General features: G+C 39.8%; 1 protein-coding gene across 3 annotated transcripts in view; it reads right to left on the minus strand.

The window, feature by feature from the left end:
• The window catches only part of AKT3 (AKT serine/threonine kinase 3), a 160,682-nt gene extending 151,942 nt beyond the window's left edge, over nucleotides 1-8,740 (minus strand). For 2 of the 3 annotated variants that reach the window (XM_042795879.1, XM_042795881.1), the window contains exon 1: nucleotides 8,294-8,740. The gene's annotated coding sequence lies outside the window, so the exon portion shown is untranslated. The remainder of the gene's footprint in view (nucleotides 1-8,293) is intronic. The other variant, XM_033009250.2, reaches the window with a different exon arrangement.
• Nucleotides 8,741-21,241: the final 12,501 nt, after the last annotated feature.

The raw sequence follows: 21,241 nt of genomic DNA on the forward strand, positions 1-21,241 counted from the left end.
GGATTAAAAACAGTGGTTCAGGTCTACACTTAACAACCACTGTGTAAGTGAACAATCATCGAGATTCGTAAGAACAGACAACACTCCCTTGGAATCTGGGCATCCTCCCATTTCCCCCGTGACAAGAGACAGCTGAGTAAAGAAAACAGTGCCCATAAATTCAATGTAAATTGTATGATTCAGGTCTCTGTTGTAAGAACTTTCATAAACACAGGCTCCTACTTTCAACAATTTTGGAGCTGAGAAAAAACAGATACTCTCACATTTACCAACTCATGTTACCAGAGAGAATACGAACAGGATCAGTTTCAATGCTTCCAGAGGTGATCCCTATAACTTCTTGTAGCATTATCAACTTGGTGATTCATCCAACCTTTTTTCTCTTGATATATAAGGGTACTACCACATTCCCTTTCTACAAGTAATCATTTGTGTAACAAAATGTTTGGGGAAAAAAACAGCAAGTGAATCTTTCTGATTCACTTTGCCTGACTCACTGACATTCTTTGGTCCTCAACATAAGCAGAGCCAAATCTCATCATCTTTATCTCCTCATTTCTCAAAAGGCAACTGAAAAAATTTGTGCAATGCACACACAAAACACACACTACCAAAAAAAGCAGCTTTGTCATCCTCTAGTGGCTTCCATCACACACACGTTTCTTTCCCTGCTTTGGGGGCTTTTTTTGTAGTAGATCATGCTAAGAGGTTTTCTCAAATCTGAGTTTGAATCCTCCAAGACAACCAGACTGTAACTGTCTCCAGTGCCGGGTGAAATCACAGAGCAAGGAATTCAAAAGATAAGGCTCTAAACTAAAACCAGAGTTGTCTTTAGGATTGGAAGCTGAGAACCAAGTTTTATTTATATGAAGAATGCATGCATATCCTCTTCCCCGACCAAAGTTGTTATCTAAAAGTCTGGTCAAACAATTAGAGGATATATTGCACATCATCAAAAATTACACAAAAGACTATGTTACAGGACAGAGATTGCTACAAAATCTACTAAAGCAAATTAGCCCATATTGCTAATGGAAGATCCACATTCAGTTGTGTGCTTTATCTAAAAAGTAAAGAGTATTTATATGGGCTTTTACCAACTACCTATTCTGGAATTTTGGTTAAACTTCAAACACAGAAGAATGGATTATGTCCCTTTTACAGTCTCAGAAGAACTGATTTAAACACTGTCACTATTTAAATTGAGAAAAAAAGGAACCTGCAGGCAGATAGTATTTGTTCAGCTTATTAGAATCAATTAAAAAAAAAAAAAAAAACACACAAAACAAAACATGAACTGCCTTGACAAGACCGAAGAAATAAAAAACCCAGGATTCTTAAAACACAGTAGATCCTAAATTTATAATCTTTATATATGTACAATTAAGATACTTAAAGATACCCCTAATTACTTTCCAAGTAGAAATGTTCATACTTTACACATTTTAGAACAGATATAAAAAATTCCAAGATATCTCCATGATAGGCATTGCAAATATTTTTTAAACTGCATTTCATACTAAAAGCCTCAATGTCTTTAAGAATATTGGTATCAAAAACGTACTCCTAATAACTTTACTTCATAACCCTAGACTTGGAGTAATGAGGGAAATGACAGGACAATGGCACCGCCCAAACCTTGTGGTAAGGAAAACCAGTGTACTTTGGAAAAGATATACAGCTCTTTTCAAAGCACACTTACAAGTATGCTTTGTGCCTTATTACTTTCAGTGTTCTATTTTCACTTTCAGTACGGCAAAAAACTGCACATAACTAATATATGCTGGGATAAGCCCAGTTAGGAGACTACAGGCACAATGAAATATTAATATACAAGTTAAATGTTTTATTTAGATTCTACAACTGAACAAGTTTGTCAGGAAAGAAATCATCATTCTATATATCTTTTCCTATTACAATGACAAAGCAAGTTATTTTAAGGGAGGAAGGTATAATTAAAGTAAGGTGAACAAAGCCACCCTTGCCTTTGTTTACCAAGGTATAAAGGAAGTTTCTAAATGTAACTAAATTGTTTCTTTAGAATCCCACGTGAAACATTAACAACCCATTGTTTTGCATTGTGTTTCTTGACAAAAACATTTTAAATCCTTTTTGTCTCTCCCTAATCACATAAAACAATAACTGAAAATTAGACAGAAGCAGAGTGATAAAACACAATAGAGTATAGGTCTGAAATTTAACCAAATAATACATTAAAAGTAGAAATGGTGAAGGGAGGGGTAAAGTTATGCATCAAAAAAAAAAAAAAAAGTTACTGAGACAATGAACTCAAGAGAGTTTTGAGCCTTAAATGAAGTCAAATCAAGGATTAGCTGAGCTGAGTATCACAACTATGTTATTCCACTCAACACTTCAAAATACATGTAGTAACTTTAACTTGCTGAGGATTAACATAGGAAAGCTAATTCTTGCCATTTTAAGACAAAGTTCCTTTGCCCTTTAAAAAAAAGTTTAGTAATCACTCAAAAAAAACAAACAAAATTAAACCCAAGTTCCATATTTTTAAAACAAACTAAAATTGGCTTTCTGTGTCTAGAATACTCTGAAAAATGTAATCTAATTATCAAAAGTTAAAGAACCCAGAAATTCCTCTTCATTCTGAGATAAGGGATTTTAAAAGATATCTTCAAGAGATACAAAATAAAGTTTCATTAAGACCATACATTTAATTATTTGTATGATAGTAACTTTTCTGCAGCACAACATTGTATTGTGTATAAAACACCAAGCACAATGCTGAAGATAATAAAAATGAGAAATATGTGAAGTGCTATTAGTAACGAGAAGGCAAGTACTGAGATAAAAATGTGTTCTCAAACTATTAATATAAAAGATGGAAAAAGTTCAGTGACATGTCTACCAAGTAGTGTTCTTTTAAACTCTTACGGTAGGATATATTTATTATCAGGATATTGAACAAATTAAAATCTGAACTGCCTTGTAACAATAAGAATGAGCTTTGTGATTCCTTCCTACAAAGCAATGAAACATTGCTGAACTTACTGTCAAATTCTGACACTGCAATAGGACTAGAACATACTCAAGTTCTAACCTAAAACTTCTGGACCTTCTTCCTCACCTTCAAAAAGCATTATTCTCATCAACTTGAGATCTGAATTTCCTAGGGGCAGAAGGAAATCTCTACAACCATAGATGCAGACTGTGTATTTTTCAAAGGTGTACTATTGCTTACACACAATTAAGGCTAGATGCAGAGCTCACTAGACGAAGGTCTTTGGCAAATGTTAAACAAAAAGACAGATTACACGAAACTCACATATACAACCTTAACCCTCTGCCTCGAAGTAAAGCAATACATATAGAAAAAGATATAACAATTATTAGAAGATCTCACAAGGCAAGCAGAACCGATCATCTATCTTGAGGAGCATACTAAATGCTTAGGGAAAAAAAATTGTATGTGTTGGTAGAAATTGTTTTCCAAGATTGCTGAGACTCAGTTGAGAAGTACCGTATTAATTCTGTGGCATTGAATCAAGCGTACAAGAAGTTTTTGACTGTTGGGCACTGCCATTCCACACCCACCAAAAGGCAGTGGTAAGACCTTCATTGACCTCAGTGAAGCTGAAGCAGGCTCTTCACCTCTGCTCCTGCTACACGAGGCACTCAAATAACTTTACCACATGGACAATGCAGGGAAGTCTGACAAACCATGCTGTTGAGTCATTCAGACTTGCATAAGAAATACTGAGGTCCCAGTTGCATCCTTAAGGGAATTTTAAAACTACTACTGTACTTCAGTCAGGATATTAGAGGAAAAAAAAAAAAAAAGAAAAATCACAAGGCAAAAACTTGTTCTTAATGCTGGTTTTGAACAGTATGGCTCACACCTAGACACTCATGTAGAAATATGTGGAAAAAGAGGATTGGTCAAGATGGACTCAACATATATTAGTTAATCTAGATATAATAAGTTTTGACACAAATAGTATCAAATATCAAAGAAACATGTGAAGTGATGAATAGTAAGCATCTTCATATACACAAACCAAAAATGCTTACTCTCCTTGGCAGTAACATTTAATGATACTCAGTTCTGGGAGAATTTTCTTGGAAGTATTAATTTTGCCACAGCTTCCTACTATACCTGAACAACACCTTTACATAATAAATACAAAAAGAAACTGTTTGAAATCCATGACATGCACCAAAACTACCTGAATGCCCGCACTTAATGTTGACCTAGAACTATGGAACAAGGAGAAAATGCCAAATAATCAACTCCTTGCGTTTTCTGCCGTCTTTTTATTAGTATATATTAGTGATTTGTCTAAATAAGTTTAATTTATAAATTCTCCTCTTCATATAGTTAGCCCAGAAAGTTGTTCACACAATTAGGTTGAAAACATAAACCAGAACTTGAAAGATGACTTTTTACACTTGCAAAAAACTAAAAAGTTAACTTTCACATTTAATGTTTTTTATTTGCCAGTAGTTTTTGTTTCTCTGGATTTAACAGATTTTTTTTTTTGAACACTTTGAATTGGCTTCTCCATTTACTATGTAACATCTTTAGAAAATGATCTTTTCTACACCACAGCAACTTGTTGCAACATGTTTACCAAGGACACCTGCAACACTGGGAAAGTCTCTTCTGTACAACCAAGAGGAAAGGTACTGGTTGAGAAGAGAGATTGTCACTGAAAACACACCTTTCCTCACGAGCAATGCAGAACTCCCTGAGGAACACACTGTGCTAGAAAGTATCTCCTGCCCCCTCCACGGTATTCTTTTTGGGCATATCCTAACAAAACGAGAATCCAAGATGACACAAATCAATCTAATATTCTAGAATAATTTTAAAGGGCACTGAAGTTAGCAGTCTCTTCTTATAGAAGACAGGACTTAAAACAGCAAGGTGTAAATTTCATACAAACACTGAAAACAAAAGCAACATTTTAATGTCAAATGAAACTCATGGATGCTCAAGTTTATCTATTCCCCTCTTTTTGAACTGTTACTGTGGTTCGCAAAGGGAGTACTGCACATCTTGAATGGAATGCTTTTTTTATTAGTTGGGAAAAGGGAACAGAGGGCTTTTGGTACATTAACAACTAATATACCTACAAAACATACAATTACAGCATGGTACAATATTTTTAAAGCAAATAAATTCATTTTTTGCATTATCCATATCAAAATGGAAATACAGTTCAACAAAGTTTTGACTCAGTGTATTTCAATGTCCTTCCACTCTCCAGCCATCAATTAAAATTAGCAGTATGCCCAAGCCATAAAAGATGTCAAAGACTATTGGGTGTATCTTGCAAAACTGAAAGAAAACTAAGCAACCACGTCACCAAGTCCACCTCCCCCCGCTGCCTTAACAGCACAAAATGAAACTATAACCAGTTATAAGAAACTATTTCTCCTTTATACCAAGAACAGCACGGATATTTCAAATATATTTTAACACAGATCTCTGTATTAAAGGCGTTGTACCTTCCAAAACAATTGAGTATTTCAAAGTTATTTAGCAAATATTGCTTCCTGGGTATAGAAATGATTATTCAGTAGGTCTATTTAAACTGGGAAAATGTGCACCCAGAAAGTGAAAGAAGACTTAACCAATCAGTGCTAGAGAAATTCCAAGTAGTCTAAAGGATCTTTCAGTTATTATACAAACTTCAGACACATGCTGTTTCAAACTCTAGTCGGGAGACAAGATACGGTTTCTGGTAACATCTTGCAAACAGAAGCTTGGGTTACAAACAGTAGCAAAGCTCTAGTAAGTGTTTTCAGGTTAAGCTGAAAAAAAAACACTGAACTGTTTTCCCTTTCACAAAGCATTTGTCAAGAAGTCAACATTTTCTAGCTCAAATTAATGCCACACAATCCTTAAAACTTTACCTTCTTCAACTGGGGCAAAATGAAAACCAATACCTGTCTGAATTCCCATTGACATCCTATAGAACAGCAGCATTTTGCTTAACAACACATCATCTTGTCCCAAAACACAAAAGAAATGAGAGAGTAGGACACTGAACTACTGCTTTCTATGAACCTATTTATGAAACTAAGGAGACTACTGAATTTGTTCAAGCCTACTTAGTGTAAGTAGGAACACAACATAGAATAAACCGTCTAAAACAAGACAGGCTTGTTAATATTGCCTGTGTATACGCACACACCACACACTTACATTAGAGAAAAAATGAATTATTCAAATATTTTGTGTAGCCTTCTAGGAAACAGAGACATTTGCTTATCTCTGCAGTTTTTCTTTGGCCCTTATTTGAACTTGACTTACTGGTTGCATCCAACCAAAATATACCCACAAGGACTATAATTAGCAATTCAATCCAATTAAAGATATTGGGGTCAACTGAAAGGCTCCTGCCAAAAACAAACAAAACAAACAAACAAACAAACAAAAAACTCACAAACAAACAAACAAACAAAAAACTCACAAACAAACAAACAAACAAAAAACAGTCCTACAAACAGAATCTCCTTAAGTAATACACTTACTTTAAAAGGCAAAATAAGCTTCCATCCCTATCTCATGAACACTCTTTCCATATTCCAGTGCAGAACAGGCCTATAGAGCAGCTGGCAGCAATAGGAGATCATGCGTAAAATGTCACTTGTCAGAAGTTTAGATCTACTTATTTGCATGCTCCTCACCTTGAGAAATAAAGACGACTGTACGCAAAATGTGGGGAACCATGTTTGCCTATTATCAAAACTTTAGTGAAACTTAAATGTTAGCAGTAGAGGCTGCTGCAAGTTTCTTCAGTATTGAAAAAAAGCTGGCAGTGCAGATATAAGGTATATCATAATTTTCATAATAAAACTCCTAAACAGAAGCTAACTGAAACAAGCCAGAGGCATGCTTTCATAAAAATGATGTGATGATGCAGATATATACAAGTAGTCAGTCCGCTAATAATCATATGAAAGAAAAAAAAATATAATAAAGGCCAAGAGAGATTAAATTGTTTATTCCTTTTCAGCTGTAAGAAAATAAGGTTTTTTGGTTTTGTTTTTGGTTACATACACCCTTTAAATAATGTATCATGGGAGAACGTGGAAGAAACAGCACTGGCCATGTCATGCCTCTTAGGTTCCCATCCAAAAGTAAACTAAGAAGCAGCGCTGCTCCCATAAAGGAGCCCAGCAGCCTATAAGCCTGTCAACGCTCGTTACCTCACGGTCATTTGCATTTAAACAGCAATATATACCGGGGTGATCCGATAACTTTTCGTTCAGAGGCGCCGGGCTGACCTGCCAAAACAGACCCGCCCCGCGCACCCGCAGTGCCTCCGGACGAGCACCTGCACGGGGGGCCCCCCCCACCCCCCGGGATGCCAACACCCCCCCGCTCCCCGCCCCGGGCGGGACAGGCCCCTCCACCCCCCCCCCCCCCCCCCCCCCCACACACACACACACACACCCCCCGCCCGGTAACGCGGCCCGTAACCCCTCACAGCCGGCTGCGCATCGACTTGGGCATGTGGGCCGCGGCCTCCATGATGGCCGGGGCGGGCGGGGGGGCCGGTTTGTTTACTTGCCGCCGGGCCCGGCGGCGGCGGCGGCGGCGGCAGCAGCAGCAGCAGCAGCAGCATCCCTCGAGCGCGGCGCTGCCCGCGAAGCTGCTCTGGGCGCGGGGGCGCGGGCGCGGGCACACGCTCCCCACGCACGCACACGGGCTCACGCACGCACAGAAGTTCCCAGCGGATACAAAAAAAAAAAAAAAAAAAAAAAAAAACAAACAAAAAAACCAAAACAAAACCAAAAAACAACAACAAAAAAAAAAAGCCAAAAACCTTTTACTACACTCGGCCCCAGCATCCCGCCTCGCAGCCGCCCCCGGCGCACGCACGGCCGCGGGAAAGCGGGGGGGGGGGGGTTTGGGGGGGTGAGTTCGGGGAGGGGGGCGGGGGGGATTTGGCGCGCGCTCCCGGCGGGGAGGGGCCGCCGCCAGCGTGGGAACCGCCGGCCCCGCGCCCGCGCAGGCAGCGCCCCCGGGCGCGCGCCCTGCCCTGCCCCTGCCCCCTCCCTCCCTCCCCCCCGCCCCCCCCCCCCCCCGTTACATAACCTCTCCCCGCCGAAACGCCCCCTCCCCGCCCTTCCCCACCTCAGCCCCGCGCCGCCGGGAGGGCGACCCCCCCCCTTTCCCCTCCCCTCCGGCGGCACTAGGCCACGGGCGCCCCCGCCCCGCTCTCCCCGCCGCCCCCGGCCGCGCAGCGCCGCCGCCCCGCATCCCCCATCGCGCCGCCGCCGCCGCCCGGCCCCTCCCGCCCCGTACCTGCAGAGGCGGCGGCGCCGCGGGCGCTGCTGCGGAGCCGGAAGGCGACGGCGGCTCCACGGGGAGAAGGGGAGGGAGGGCGCCGCTGCCTCCTCCCCTGTCCCCCCGCCGGGCTCGGCGGTCCCTGGCGGCCGGTGTCTCCGCGAGGGCGGGAGGAGGCGGCTCCGGCCCCAGGGCGCTGGCGGCGGCGGCTACATGGAGCTGCGCGCCCCGCTACGCAGGGAGGCGCCCGGGCGGGCAGCGCGGCCGCAGCATCGATGCGCGGGGTCAGGAGGGCGGCGGCGGCGGCTCCCCCCGGCGCACTCACCCCGGAGCCGCCCGGGCCCCGCTCTCGGCTCCTCCCGCCGCCTCCGCCGGGCTCGTTATTGACTTTCAGGAAAACTCCCGACGTCACTGGCTCCCCCCGAGTGTCTCCCCCTCCGCGGCGGCGGCGGCGGCATCCCCAGCTCTCGCGAGAAGCGCGGCGGAGACGGGGGGGACGGGGAGGGGGGGGGGGGCCGCCAGACAGAGCGAGGGGAGCCAGACAGAGGGGGGGCGGCTGAGGTGAGGGGGGGGGGGGGGGGGAAGGCGGGGGGCCGGAGGCGGGAGCAGGGCGGGGGAGGCGAGGCGAGGCCGCCCTCCCGGCGCGCAGGCAGGGACGGGGGCCGAGCCGAGCGGGGCGGCGTGTCCCGGGCCGCGGGTGGGAGCGGGAGGATGGATGCTGGCAGCGGTGTCCGCCGGCACCGGGCGCCGCGCCGCGCCTGGGTCTCGCCTTCAGGCCGAGGCCGGTGCCGGCGGGCGGTGCCCGCCAGGCCAGAGCACCCACCGCCCGCCCGCGGCCCTGGAGCAGCCGCCGGGGGTCCTGGGCCGGGGGCCGCGGGGACCGAGCGGCCTCTGTCCCGCCCGGCAGCGGGAACCCGCCGCCGCCCCCCTTCCCGCTGCGGCGGGGATTTGCAGCAGCGCGTCTCCCTGCCAGACCCGGGTGTACGGCCCGAGTTTTATTTCCTTTGTCCTCGCACTCATGCGTTTACACGCTCCCTTATCTCGCCTTGTTACCCGGCGTGGCCGCTTAGCTCTGCAAACTTCCAAGAATCAAAGTACCAGTTACACTGCAGGGACCGGTAACTCACCCCTCGCTGAACTGTTCAGTGCCTGCGCCGGCCTCAGTATTGCTAAATTACCTGCAGACTTCGAGTTATCCCAGTGGGTAAATAAACATATAGAGAAACTGTACGCCGCCGTTCACCGGCCCGTGGCTCCCTGAGGTTTCCCGTTGCCACAAGCAATACAGCGATGCAACTGGTGCCAACAGGGCAGCTGCGCTGCGGGGTGCTGAGCAAGGCAGGCGGGGTGCTGAGTGCTGTGGGGTGCTTGCTCCATGGTGCTGGCTCGAGCTGCGCAGGCTGGGGGGCCCAGGCCTGCGCCCCGCTGCGGCTCGGGCCGAGCAATGGTCCTGCCACGCGAATCAGAGCGCGAGGGTCAGCGGGACGGTGCCCTCCACGCTTGGTTTTATGGCTGAGTGGCTCTGTGTGTGTGTGTCTGTGTACATACAGGGAGTTTAGTGCGCGTAAGTCCGTTTTCTGTCATTCGTGGTTTAAAGAATACTCGCAGGTTAACTTTCTGCATAAACACCTCTGTCACGTGCAGCTGACACTGATTTGTGTCAGAACCTGTTACTGCAAAAGGGAGATGGCTATTTCTGATTGCTTGAAATACAACTCAATCAGTTGTATTTCATCAGTGCAGAATTTATTCTAAAAATTGACATGCGTGCATTCTTCAAAATTTCATTAAAAAAAAAAAAAAAAAACAAAAAACAAATCAAAAAGCATTTCTTTAGGTTGTACCCCATGTTTGCTTTTCAAGTTTTCCTTCCTTTCACATCCCACCTTCCTCTGCAGCCATCTGAAACATCAGTCCGCCTTTTCCCTGCGCCGCTACAGGGCTTCAGAGAGACTTTTTAGAGGATCTAAATAATCATATGAGTTGGCACAGGACTGGAAAGTTGCCTCCGGGGGCAGTGAATCTTTTCCCTGCTGCAGCAGGCAACCACACCAATAATCCCATTCATAAATATGCTGAGTTTCCTCTCAGAACTATGAAGTTTGTTTGCCACACTGTTCTTACAAGCAGGCTGCAGTCTAAGATCTCCATCCCCCTAATTCTGAAGAAATCAAAATTTATTATAGACGTGATTAGCGCAGCTTTTTGAGAAAGAAGTTAAAAAGGACCTTGCCAAGCATTACTTCCTTTCCAGAATTTACCGTTTGCTCTTCCTCTTTCTCAGAAACACTTTACTAAAGTGAGTATCTTATCGATATTTACAGAGAGCCATAATATCAATTATTAAAATACATTTATTCACTAATGTCTCCTTTGATTGTTGTTGCGATGCTGCTCCTGAAAAACTAAAGGTGTAGTTCTTGGAACGTGCCTCCTGTTCGCTGCGATTCCTCCAAAGGACCCAGAACCTGAGGCAGCATGAAATCTGCACGGGCAGTAGCTGATAGACTGGCAATCAGCTGTTCAGATGCCAAATGCTGAGTGTGAAATCTGGGACCGCAGAAAGTCGTGGTATTTGGTATCAGTCAGATTGGGAATTTATCTTGCGTTCCCACTCTATGTTAATCCCTGCCACTAATGATCACGAATTTCTTATTAGTAAAGTGTAGTTGTATAGCTGATCATCCCAGTAAATTTCTTCTCATTTTCAAAAGCCACCTATGAGATACTTCTTTTATGATGACCGTAAGTTTGCTTACATTTATAAATAGATACTTGATGTAAACCACTGTGGAAAATATGATATAAAAGCACATTTCTTTACAATTTAAAAGGAAAAAAACTTGTACTGTGGTAAAAAACATTTTTTATTAGAGAGGATAACACTTACCTACAAGGAAAGATAGTTTTTTACATTTTTATTTTGTTACAAATTGCTGGAAATGAAACAGTGGGCTGAAATCTGTCATACTGATCTGGAGACTAAACATGTATTTTTTAGCAATACTTGATTAGGATAATTTTGATTTATCTATACAATATGGACAACTATTCACAGGCCAATCATTTTTTGCTCAGTATGACTTTAAAATCAGATTCACCATCACCTTACTCCTTAGAAATCAAATATCATTGCTCTGTTTGGAAACTGATAGTTACTAGATACTCATAAATTTTTGATCCTACTCAGCCTTATAAACTGACCTTGGTGTGCTGAATTTAACCTGTCGGGGGTTTGGGGTTTTTTTTTTGTTTTGTTTTGTTTTGTTTTTTGTTTTTGTTTGGTTAGTTGTGTGGTTTTTTTAATGGATTATTAAATGTGCTATACAAATAAATGCTGCTATGCAACATTTTTTTTTCTTAAAGCATATAATAATTTTTCTGCTTAGTATCTTACTCCAAGGCTTCAGAATGATTTCCTGTAAAGAATTAATCACTGTAAATTGGGCAGAAATGACCCCTTGATTAATAACCAAATAGAGGCATACCTCTTTCAGAAAGAACATGGCTGTGATGTACATACTGTGAACATAATGAGGTTGTAGGTTCTGCAGAAATGACATCATTTTCAGATTAATTACAATGTGACATGAATTTAATGAACATATTAACAGCATATGCTAATGAAGAAAGTATTGCAGTTCATATGAGAAGGACAATAGGACTGCATGTTAATTCGGGAGAAAATGGGAAACTCTGACGTTACATCTTCCAAATACAGAATCCTGAAACAAGACAAATAAACCCCATTCATTGTCATCTACATCGGCACCACCAAGAAGGTTGATAAACTTTTATATGATCATTTGTAATCATGATTTCAACAGAAACCAAAGGGAAATCCTGCAGATAATCTCTATAAATTTCGTCCATTCTGAGGCAAAAACAAACCCTCTTGTTTCACTTAACATGTTTATGTTAAGTCATCACTACCAGAGTGATAGGGTCTAAGGCTACAGAGCTATGCATCCTGAAAATAGATAGTTAAATAGAAGATTCTGCCTGCAGAACACTAGTTCTCTCTGCCTCTATGGATTACGTTGCCTTCAGTTTAATTTCACTTGTCTTTCCTCAAGTCACTTAATAAGCTTGCTTCCATGTAAGAACACATTTTTTCAAAACAATTAACTTGAAGTGTAGAAATTTTCTCAAAAACAAAAAAGAAGAAAAGGATAGTAGGTCAGATGACAACCTCTGGTTTTAAACTCCCTATTACCTTGTTATTTGAAAAGCACACACAGATATCGGTGGAAACTAACTGACAGGAGAGCAATTAAATTTGCTCTACATAAAGTGATGCTTAAAATATATGTTATACTTTTTGTTATAGTGAAGTTAAGGTGCTGCAAAAGTTGTGACTTAAGTGTTACATATATGTATAGCTCTTAAAAAGCTGAAACACGTCTATTAGTGAGTTTAAGTTCAGCTACTACAGGGGTATGAACATGTTCAGTTTATGGTGAGCTGTGACTCTGGGTTCTCTGTATTGTCGTAGGCACACAGACACTTCAGGAGTTTAACCACTGCCGTCCAAACTGTAGGCATCTCTGAAGACAATTGGATTCCTTACACGAAGAAAGAGCTCAATGTAAAGCTGCAGAATTCAGATAAGACATGTAGGAAAAACCTGGGTGGGGGATGTTGCAATTCACTGGACACTGAGGAAACAGAACTTACTCATGGTCGGTTGGATTTTACAGTGTATATTTTTTTTCCTTTCTGTCACATTCACTTCTAAATAACTTTATTGCTTTAATTTCTTTCTCCTTTGTCTTTACCCTCTTTGAGTCTCAGTTAATTTATTTTTGGCATTTCTGCCTCTGAAGCTGTCTCAGAGGGCACTATCCCACCTCATGTTCCTGGATATCTGTGATCTGTTTGGGTAAAAACCATTAGAGAGTCATTCATTTATTTCTAATATATAAAGAGTTGAGAAAAAAAAAAAAACAAAAAAAAAAAAAACCAACCTGGGCTCTAGATTTTGCCGCTGCTGGCTGTGTTTTGCAATACATGCCATCAATTCCATGAAACTGCTTCAACATAGCTGACAGTGGCTGGCTGGGCTGACCCTCATTGCTAGATGGCTCCTACAAATACTGTAAAAATTGTCTGGACACAGAAAGTTCCTTTCCACAAATGGTCACAATTCATCAATGCTTACAGAAGGCACTAATATATAGAATAATAATAATAATAATAATAATAATAATAATAATTGTTATTATTATTATTATTATTATTATTATTATTATTATTATTATTATTATTATTATTATTATTATTATTATTATTATTATTATTATTATAGACCTGCAGGGTGTAGGCTACCTGTGAATATGCAATAAAGCAAGATAGCAATAAAGGAATTACTATTCTGTCCACCTATATTTTGCTGAGCAACACTATAATTATGCAGAACACAGTAGAGACTTTGGATAAAAGACTGTGTAAATATCACTTGATAGCATCTATTTTACAGCATGTTATTATTGCTTTATTATTTATCTTCCAAAGATCTAAAAAAGTGGTTTCCTTCCCCTTCTTTCCCATACTCCCACGCACTGGAGCTTGACAAACACAGAGGAAGGCACGTGCCCTACCCCAGTGACCTTACCCTGCTTTGAAACCAGATATGACAGTAAGGATGACAAACAACGGGAGGGAAGGATGGGAAGAGGGCAGTAAGATTACACAGTTGTACAGTTTAACTATACGCTTAACTTGATGTATAGGCCTTCAGCTGAACTTGGAAATTTTTCCTCAGTGAGAAAATAGTTTCCATGGTGCACAGATTTATCTGAGGGAGGTCAATCTACTACAGAAGCAATTGGAAAAAAAAAATAAAATGCCAGCCTTTCTGCCTGAGCTTTTTCTCCCTCTCTTTCCTATCCTATTTTAATTTCATCAACACAGATAAAATATGTCTTTGAATAAAATTCTGCAATTACCAGCATACAGTGATTTCTCACACAGAACCTTATCTGTGTCCTGGTCTCACTTAATTGAAGTCAATGAGAAAATGCCAGTTGAGGCTAGTTAGGAGGATCAAGTCTGTAATGCATGAGAAAAATCAAAGAGTATAAAGCTTAACAGGGAGAGGGACAGAATTTTAAACAAATGTCTTCTCTTTGGGGGCTTTGTGACTAGGGCAATTTTCCCCATGTGGTCCTGTGAGGGTCATGGCTGCCTGAAGAGTTAGAAAGAAACAGCTGAGGAGAAAGCTGGCTGCTGATGGAGGGAGGAGAAGCCATCTATTGCAAGGTTTAATTCAGATCTTTGACTTTATTCAGAACATTCTTCTGCCTTTGGCAGATAATTGTGTTATCAGTGGTACACCTTCCAGTGTGTTACTTGGAGCACCTTCATATGCCCCTTGCTACCATGCAGACTTCACAGTGTGATTTTCTGGATGGCTTCCCTACTGTATCAATCACCTGATTTGTAGCTGAGATAGCCCCCCATCTTTCCAATCTTTAAGAGAGTGGCTGAAGTACAAGGAAATTGTTTCAGTGTCAACAATAAAAGTATTCTGCTAGACTAGACTGTTAGGTACCCTCATTGCCAAATGCTACCCTTGATCCAGTATGTGTCAGAATGTACCTGGATTTTCTGGAAACTAAGCTGTGACATGAAATCAAAGAATTAGCATTAAAGTTTAGAAAACGAAGACACATTGGGATTGCGATAACAAGGACCACCTCAGACCTGATAAGTATGTTCTTGTTAATAATGAAATATAATGAGGTACTAAAACATTAATGGAGCATTCATTAATAGTCTTCAGAACTGAAGGACAGATTGCCTTGAAGACTTCAGTTACCTTACACTAGTTTGGCTGGTTTAAATGGATATAAATCTGCTTTGTCCAAGGCAAAGCTAACAAAAGATAGTGCTGGATCTGTCCCTTCATACATACCTACTGTATACAGGAATCTGGTATGAAATAAGAGGAATGGCTACAGTAAGATTTTTTTTTTGCCAAATTTGTTAGCAATCTGTTTAGTAAAACTTCTTGATAACAGAAATCTGATCAATTATTGACCTCTTTATAACTTTATTTACTATGATCTGAAGGAAAAAAAAAGTGCATTAGCAAAGAATGGCGAGTTGTAACTATGTGCAAGAGACAAAAGTATTCATCCATCCTCTCCTAATGCCAAGATTTGAACAGGGTGCTCCTGAGCAGATGGTTTAACAGACTAAAGCATTAGTTTGCTGATCCTCCATGCTTGCTAATTAATTCTTCAGTTTACTAGGATTTAAGATGATTGTTAAAAACAAGGCTTCTCTTAAAATAAACTTTAGGTAAATGTTATAAAATGGTGGTTAAGATTATGTCTGTAACAAGAATGTTGTGTATTTTCTAGTAAAGATGTTCATTATCTTGATGTCCTAAGTACTATTCCTAACAATTCTGTTTCTGAAATTTTCTTCTTACAAGAATTTGCTTTTGTTTTCATAGCTAATTATTCCTCTGACTTCCTGTTGGCACTCTTGGATCAAGATTACATCCTTGACTTCTGTGAGAATGGCATATACACAACCATGGGAAGGATTTAATCTTCTGTAACAAAGTTGTGCCTTCCCCCTGAATTGTTTTAAGCCTATTATCATGCAAAATGTAAAAATTGAAATATCTCCTTTATTATTTTTAAAGTCATTGTCATTCTAAACAGTTAGGATTGCATGTAATAATTTATTTCAGGATAACATTAAAATGATGAATTCTCATTAAATATATTAAAATGCAGTAACATAGAATAGCTTGCTGTTTATTAGATTTAGACAGTGGGCAAATAATTTATTTCAGATTTCATTTTTACATCAGTTTATAAACTGAATGACAATTTGAAGACAGCAGAACTCCACCAAACAGAAATTATGGAATTTATACTGCAGAACTGGACAAAAGAATCAATGAAAAAATACAGTGATAAAATATCATTTTACAAGCAAAGTAGGAAGTAGGAAGAAAACAAAATAGCACTAGGAAAACAAGATCTTCACTTACTAAAGCTAAGGCATAAATTTTGAAGCCCACATCTGTTGCTTGCAAAGGGTTGATCCATGCTGATATTAGTTGACTTTGAAAATTGTGAGTGGACTCTGAGAATATCTCTAGTTGGCTCATGATGGCCTGAAAAAAAGTTCTTCTTTCATGGTCTTGCTTTGCCACAGGAGGCACTGTGAAATTCTGCATTTGATTTTCATGTCCTGTTTTGTTGCGTGTGTATTTGTATACATTTTGTGATATCTTTCTTCAGGTAGAGGTTTTGGATTTACTGGTGAGAATTCAGAGTTTTATGTTATCTCTGTAACTGTTCCTTCTGTCGAAAGCTTTATTGGTTGTTTGTTATGTTAAAAACTCTTGGCAATTCTCCTTTCAGAACAACAGATAAGAATTCTTATTACTATTGTAAGGAATTCATAACTTGCCTCATTCTATAATCTACCTATCTTGTAAACCAACAAAAAGCTATTATTATAGATGATTCAAGAGTGAACTTTTTAGTAAGCTGTCAATATGTCGTCTTCATAGAACCAGTTTTCAGCTCCTTTCAAAAAATAATTTTCTTATCCAAAATAACTGCAATGAATTTTGAAATAGTTTTAATATATCATTAACAGGTGATCTACACTGAGGCCACCAAGAGTGCAACATATTTATTTATATGACATCTGAATTTAAATGAAAGTAATGCAATAAGATGCTCAGGGTGAATTAATGCTAGTAAACTTGAAATATTAATTTTAATAACTTTAGATAAGTGAGTTAATACCATATTAATTAAAGCAGTACTAGAATACTATGTCCAGCCAGTGCTTACATTTTAAAAGCTGCTGAGACAGTTAAAAAGAATTTTAAAATTAATGAGCTGATGTTGAAATCTTACTTTATAGTGAAAGTTTACAGTCTGATCTCTTTAAGAAAAGAAGAATTAAGATTTTGTACCATTTAAAATGTTTTTCCATGTGTAATAAATTATGTTAGAGTAATTAGAGTACTCTATGGCTTACTCTATAATTCAACATATAAAGGCAAAGGTCTTTTGTATGGGTCTTTGGGAAGTTCTGGTGAATGAAAACTGAGGGCAGACTCAAAACAGAAGTATAGCTTTAGCAGTGAGTGGTGTTAAATTTTGGAACAATATTAAATTGGAAAAGTTTAAGCAATGTGTGCTAGATTCTCTGTTACTTTAGATCACAACTAAATACCGTTGTTCAGCTCACCTGAAATTATAGACTTGATCAAGAAATTAGGAAAATGCCAAGGTTTGCATTAACTTGGCAGACTGATGATGACAGTAATCTCTTGTGGTCGTAAAACCTGAGCTTGTGAAAAGTTTGAGGTTTTTCCCTTTGAACCCCAGTGTAGTGATCGGGAGATAAATACTGGCTGTTAAACATAGATAAATATAAATTAAAAATAAGATATCCCATGAGTAGTGGAACTGAAGAAGCTAGGATTCTTTATAGATTAATTCTGTCCTATTTCCAACATCATTATACTTCTTGACTCCAGCTGCCTTGCAGATCCCTAAAATCTCACCTCTTCAATAATACACTAAGTCCTCCCTGTGTGCCCAAGATCACTGTGACTCCTCCAGTTAATATTTCAGACTTTGCCATATAAAGAACACTAACAGTAGAGCGCTCCTCCACTCAGTGGCCAGTTTTCACAAGAATTTTAGGAATTTACTCTCTCTGAGACTTTCACCTCTCTTTGAAACTTGTTTGGAAGAGGCAACATAGAAAACGTGAAAAGTTACTGGAAGAGAAAGAACAGGCAGGAAGGCAGATAGGCATAAAGACAGTGCAAGAATTTCCTTCTTCTGAAGGAAGTGATCAGAAAAGTTGTCCATATATATCTACTTCATTTACCGTAAGTTTTAATGAAAACTTCAAGAGGCTGAGACTGCCTAGATGAATATTGATTCTAGGAAAGACCCTATGCTTCTACCCTATGCTTTACACTACTACATGACAGCGCTGGAGTATTAAATATCATTTTACTCACAAACCAAATCCAGTCTTTTCCAAGTTGAACGTAGCAATTCTACACAACAGATTTAGGGGGAAAGAATGGAAGAATTTTATATTTAGAACTCTGAGAATATTTAGGGAGTCAAAAATCTGATTGCCAACCTTGTAACTTGATCTACAAATCTGAAATGCACATATGGTTGATATTTTCTATTACGTAGCATTTATTTCTGGAAGTCTTTTTGCTTTTGTCCCTTTTTGATCTGAAAAACATTTTTGGCACAGCCGTAAGCTGAAATTTCAAACGAAAATGAAACATTTAACTCCCTTCACTTGCCAATAGGGACGGCTATCAGTAGGCACTCCAACTGTAATATCTCCTTTTGAATCATTGGTATGGGATTGTAATTATAGTAAAGTCTTTTTACTTTTTAACACACAATAAAGAAAGATATTGTGAGTTGAGAATGTGCTTTGTACCATATTTTTCATTGAACTTATGTATTTGACAGCGACTTTTTTAATCATAGCTAATTATAAATGATTCATCAGAATGTTTTAAACCCTACAGAAATGTTTAAAAAACTCACGGCTATTACTGCATGGTAGTACTTTAAAATATTACACTCATCTTAAAACAGAAGAGTAAATGCACTTACCACTGTTGTTCTTACATTCTTGAAGCAAGTTATAAACTGATTCCTTTGAATCACCTACAAAACATAGCACTACTAATCAACCTCACCTAGGCTGTAGCTTCATAGAATTTTTAACATTCATCTTGTTTTCAGGTTATTTATTCCTCACTATCCTTCATCTGTGCAAATCAATTCTATGCAAATGATCCCGCCACACCAACAGCATTTTATTCCCACTTTCCAGTTGTAAGCAAATCTGGAAAAACTTTCCAAATCATACTAATGGCCTGGGTTTCTTTCTGCACAGAGTATAGGTGAAAATTCAAGTCATTTTTTCCACTGTCCCAGTCCTTGCAACCATTGGTAGGTTTATTTCTTTCAAAACGGTTGTAATTAAGAATTACTATAACTTCTCTTGAGCCTGGCTATAGGGTTAAAGATAGTAATGGGAATAAGATGAAAATGGATTTCAGATCTCCACTCTTGATTAAACTTTCCAACTTCATGTTTAGAAGTATAAGTTATAGACTTCTAAGTCTAAGTATAGTTACTAGTTGGAAGGAGAATTCCCTGAGGGTTTCTGTGTTGTTAATGGAGTCCTGCCCTGAATCACCTTCTAGAAGAACCTGTCTGTCTCCATTCATTTTATGGGTGGTCTCAGCAGATTTGCTTTTTAACTCAAAAATGTAATTTGAGTGATTTACAGAAGGTGAATATTGTCTTGCTTCTACTTGTCAATTGCACAGCAATTTCTTTAACTTTTAAGGAATAGTTTCATAATAGGGAATGTTGATACAGAAGGAAAGAATGTTTTAGTGCTGTGCTAATTACCATCTTGATTTGGTTCTTAGATTATATTACACCAAAATAAATGTCCTTTGTTTCTTGCAGTGCGAAAGAAAGGAGTTGATTGTTAGAGAAGAGCCCTATCCTGACAATAAACCATTGTCACTTTAGGTTAGAAGTGATAAAACCTTTATTCTTAATCCCTTTCAGTATTTCCCACTGTGTGCAAGATGCTTCCCAAGTGTTTAATAAATGTGTGCTCCAAAGAAAATAATATCTTGCAGCAATTTAATGGAAAGAAGTCAGAAAACTGGGAATGATGGTAAACAATGTTTGTACAGGTCCACAAGACAGAAGGCAGGTTTTCATAAGACTTAAATTTGAACTACATGAGTTAGATTAGTTTGTGCAAACTGTAAAGTTGATACAAAAATATTTTCAGCTCAGAAACAGAATGTGACAGATAATTATTGAATTCAATACTATAGGTTTGTTCCCTTGGGGAGGGTGAAGAAGAATTATTTGTGTTTCTTCTCCCTGCCTACATCAAATTTTCACAATGTTTTTAGAAACATAATACTTCTGAGATTTCTATATCCCTACCAAATTTGACTGGAATTGGATAATGGATTCAAAAGTTATTAGGAAGAACTGGAAGATGAACAGACAATGTCAACGTAAGACAACTTGATAACCTTATGAAACCAGGCTAAAACCTATGAAATTTTGATGCCCTAAAGTTTAGAGGGCAGTGGAGCAGCAGAGATCATCACAGTGCCACTTTATACTTGTAAGCATCATTGTCTTCTCGGCATCTTGCTTCTCAAATAGTAAAAGTAGACACAAGTTTCCCCCCCTTCAGTACATGGGACCCCGTGGAACATCTGGTAACAATATTTTTAATTTCCTAGGAGTGAGGCAGCACAAGCTTTACGAGTAACATTCAATGTCTTTTTATCTTCTAGTGGAAATCTGTTTTATTTTATAAACAAGGAAGTATATCATAACCTCAGAGGTTTCTCCAGGAAACAACAAAAATGTAGATGTAGCTGTTGCTGCTGGCACTACAAGGGTACAGATGCAAGCACCTGAGCTTTTCCTTAGCAGACTCAAATGCTAATGACGTAAATCTTTACCTTGCACCCCAGGAAACTGAATTGCATCATCATCTCAGTATAACCTGTGAGCAGTATTTCTGAACCATCAAACACTACGTCCAAGTCTTAACTTAAGTCCATTATCTGGGATCAGAGATTCATTGAGAAGTCAAATGAGTAAGTCTGCAATAGGATTTCAACACCTCTCAGTGGTGATTTTGCAATTATTTTATTCCATATCTCCCTTTCACAGTTAAGTAGCTAATGAACTTGCTGATTGCCAGTCTTCCTTTTTAAAATATCCCTATAGCTATGGGAAAGTTGTCACTGGCTGAAAGGGACCAATTCTTTGGTGGATTCATCTCCTGTCTACCAGATGTGCTCCTGAAGCTACAGCAATCCCCAGAGAGGGATAATGTTGTTTTATTTTGTTCAGTCTTTTGAAGCTCAAGGTACTTTTT

This window comes from Tyto alba, unplaced genomic scaffold (assembly GCF_018691265.1).
Source record: "Tyto alba isolate M040663 unplaced genomic scaffold, T.alba_DEE_v4.0 Super-Scaffold_22, whole genome shotgun sequence".
Taxonomy (NCBI): Eukaryota; Metazoa; Chordata; class Aves; order Strigiformes; family Tytonidae; genus Tyto; species Tyto alba.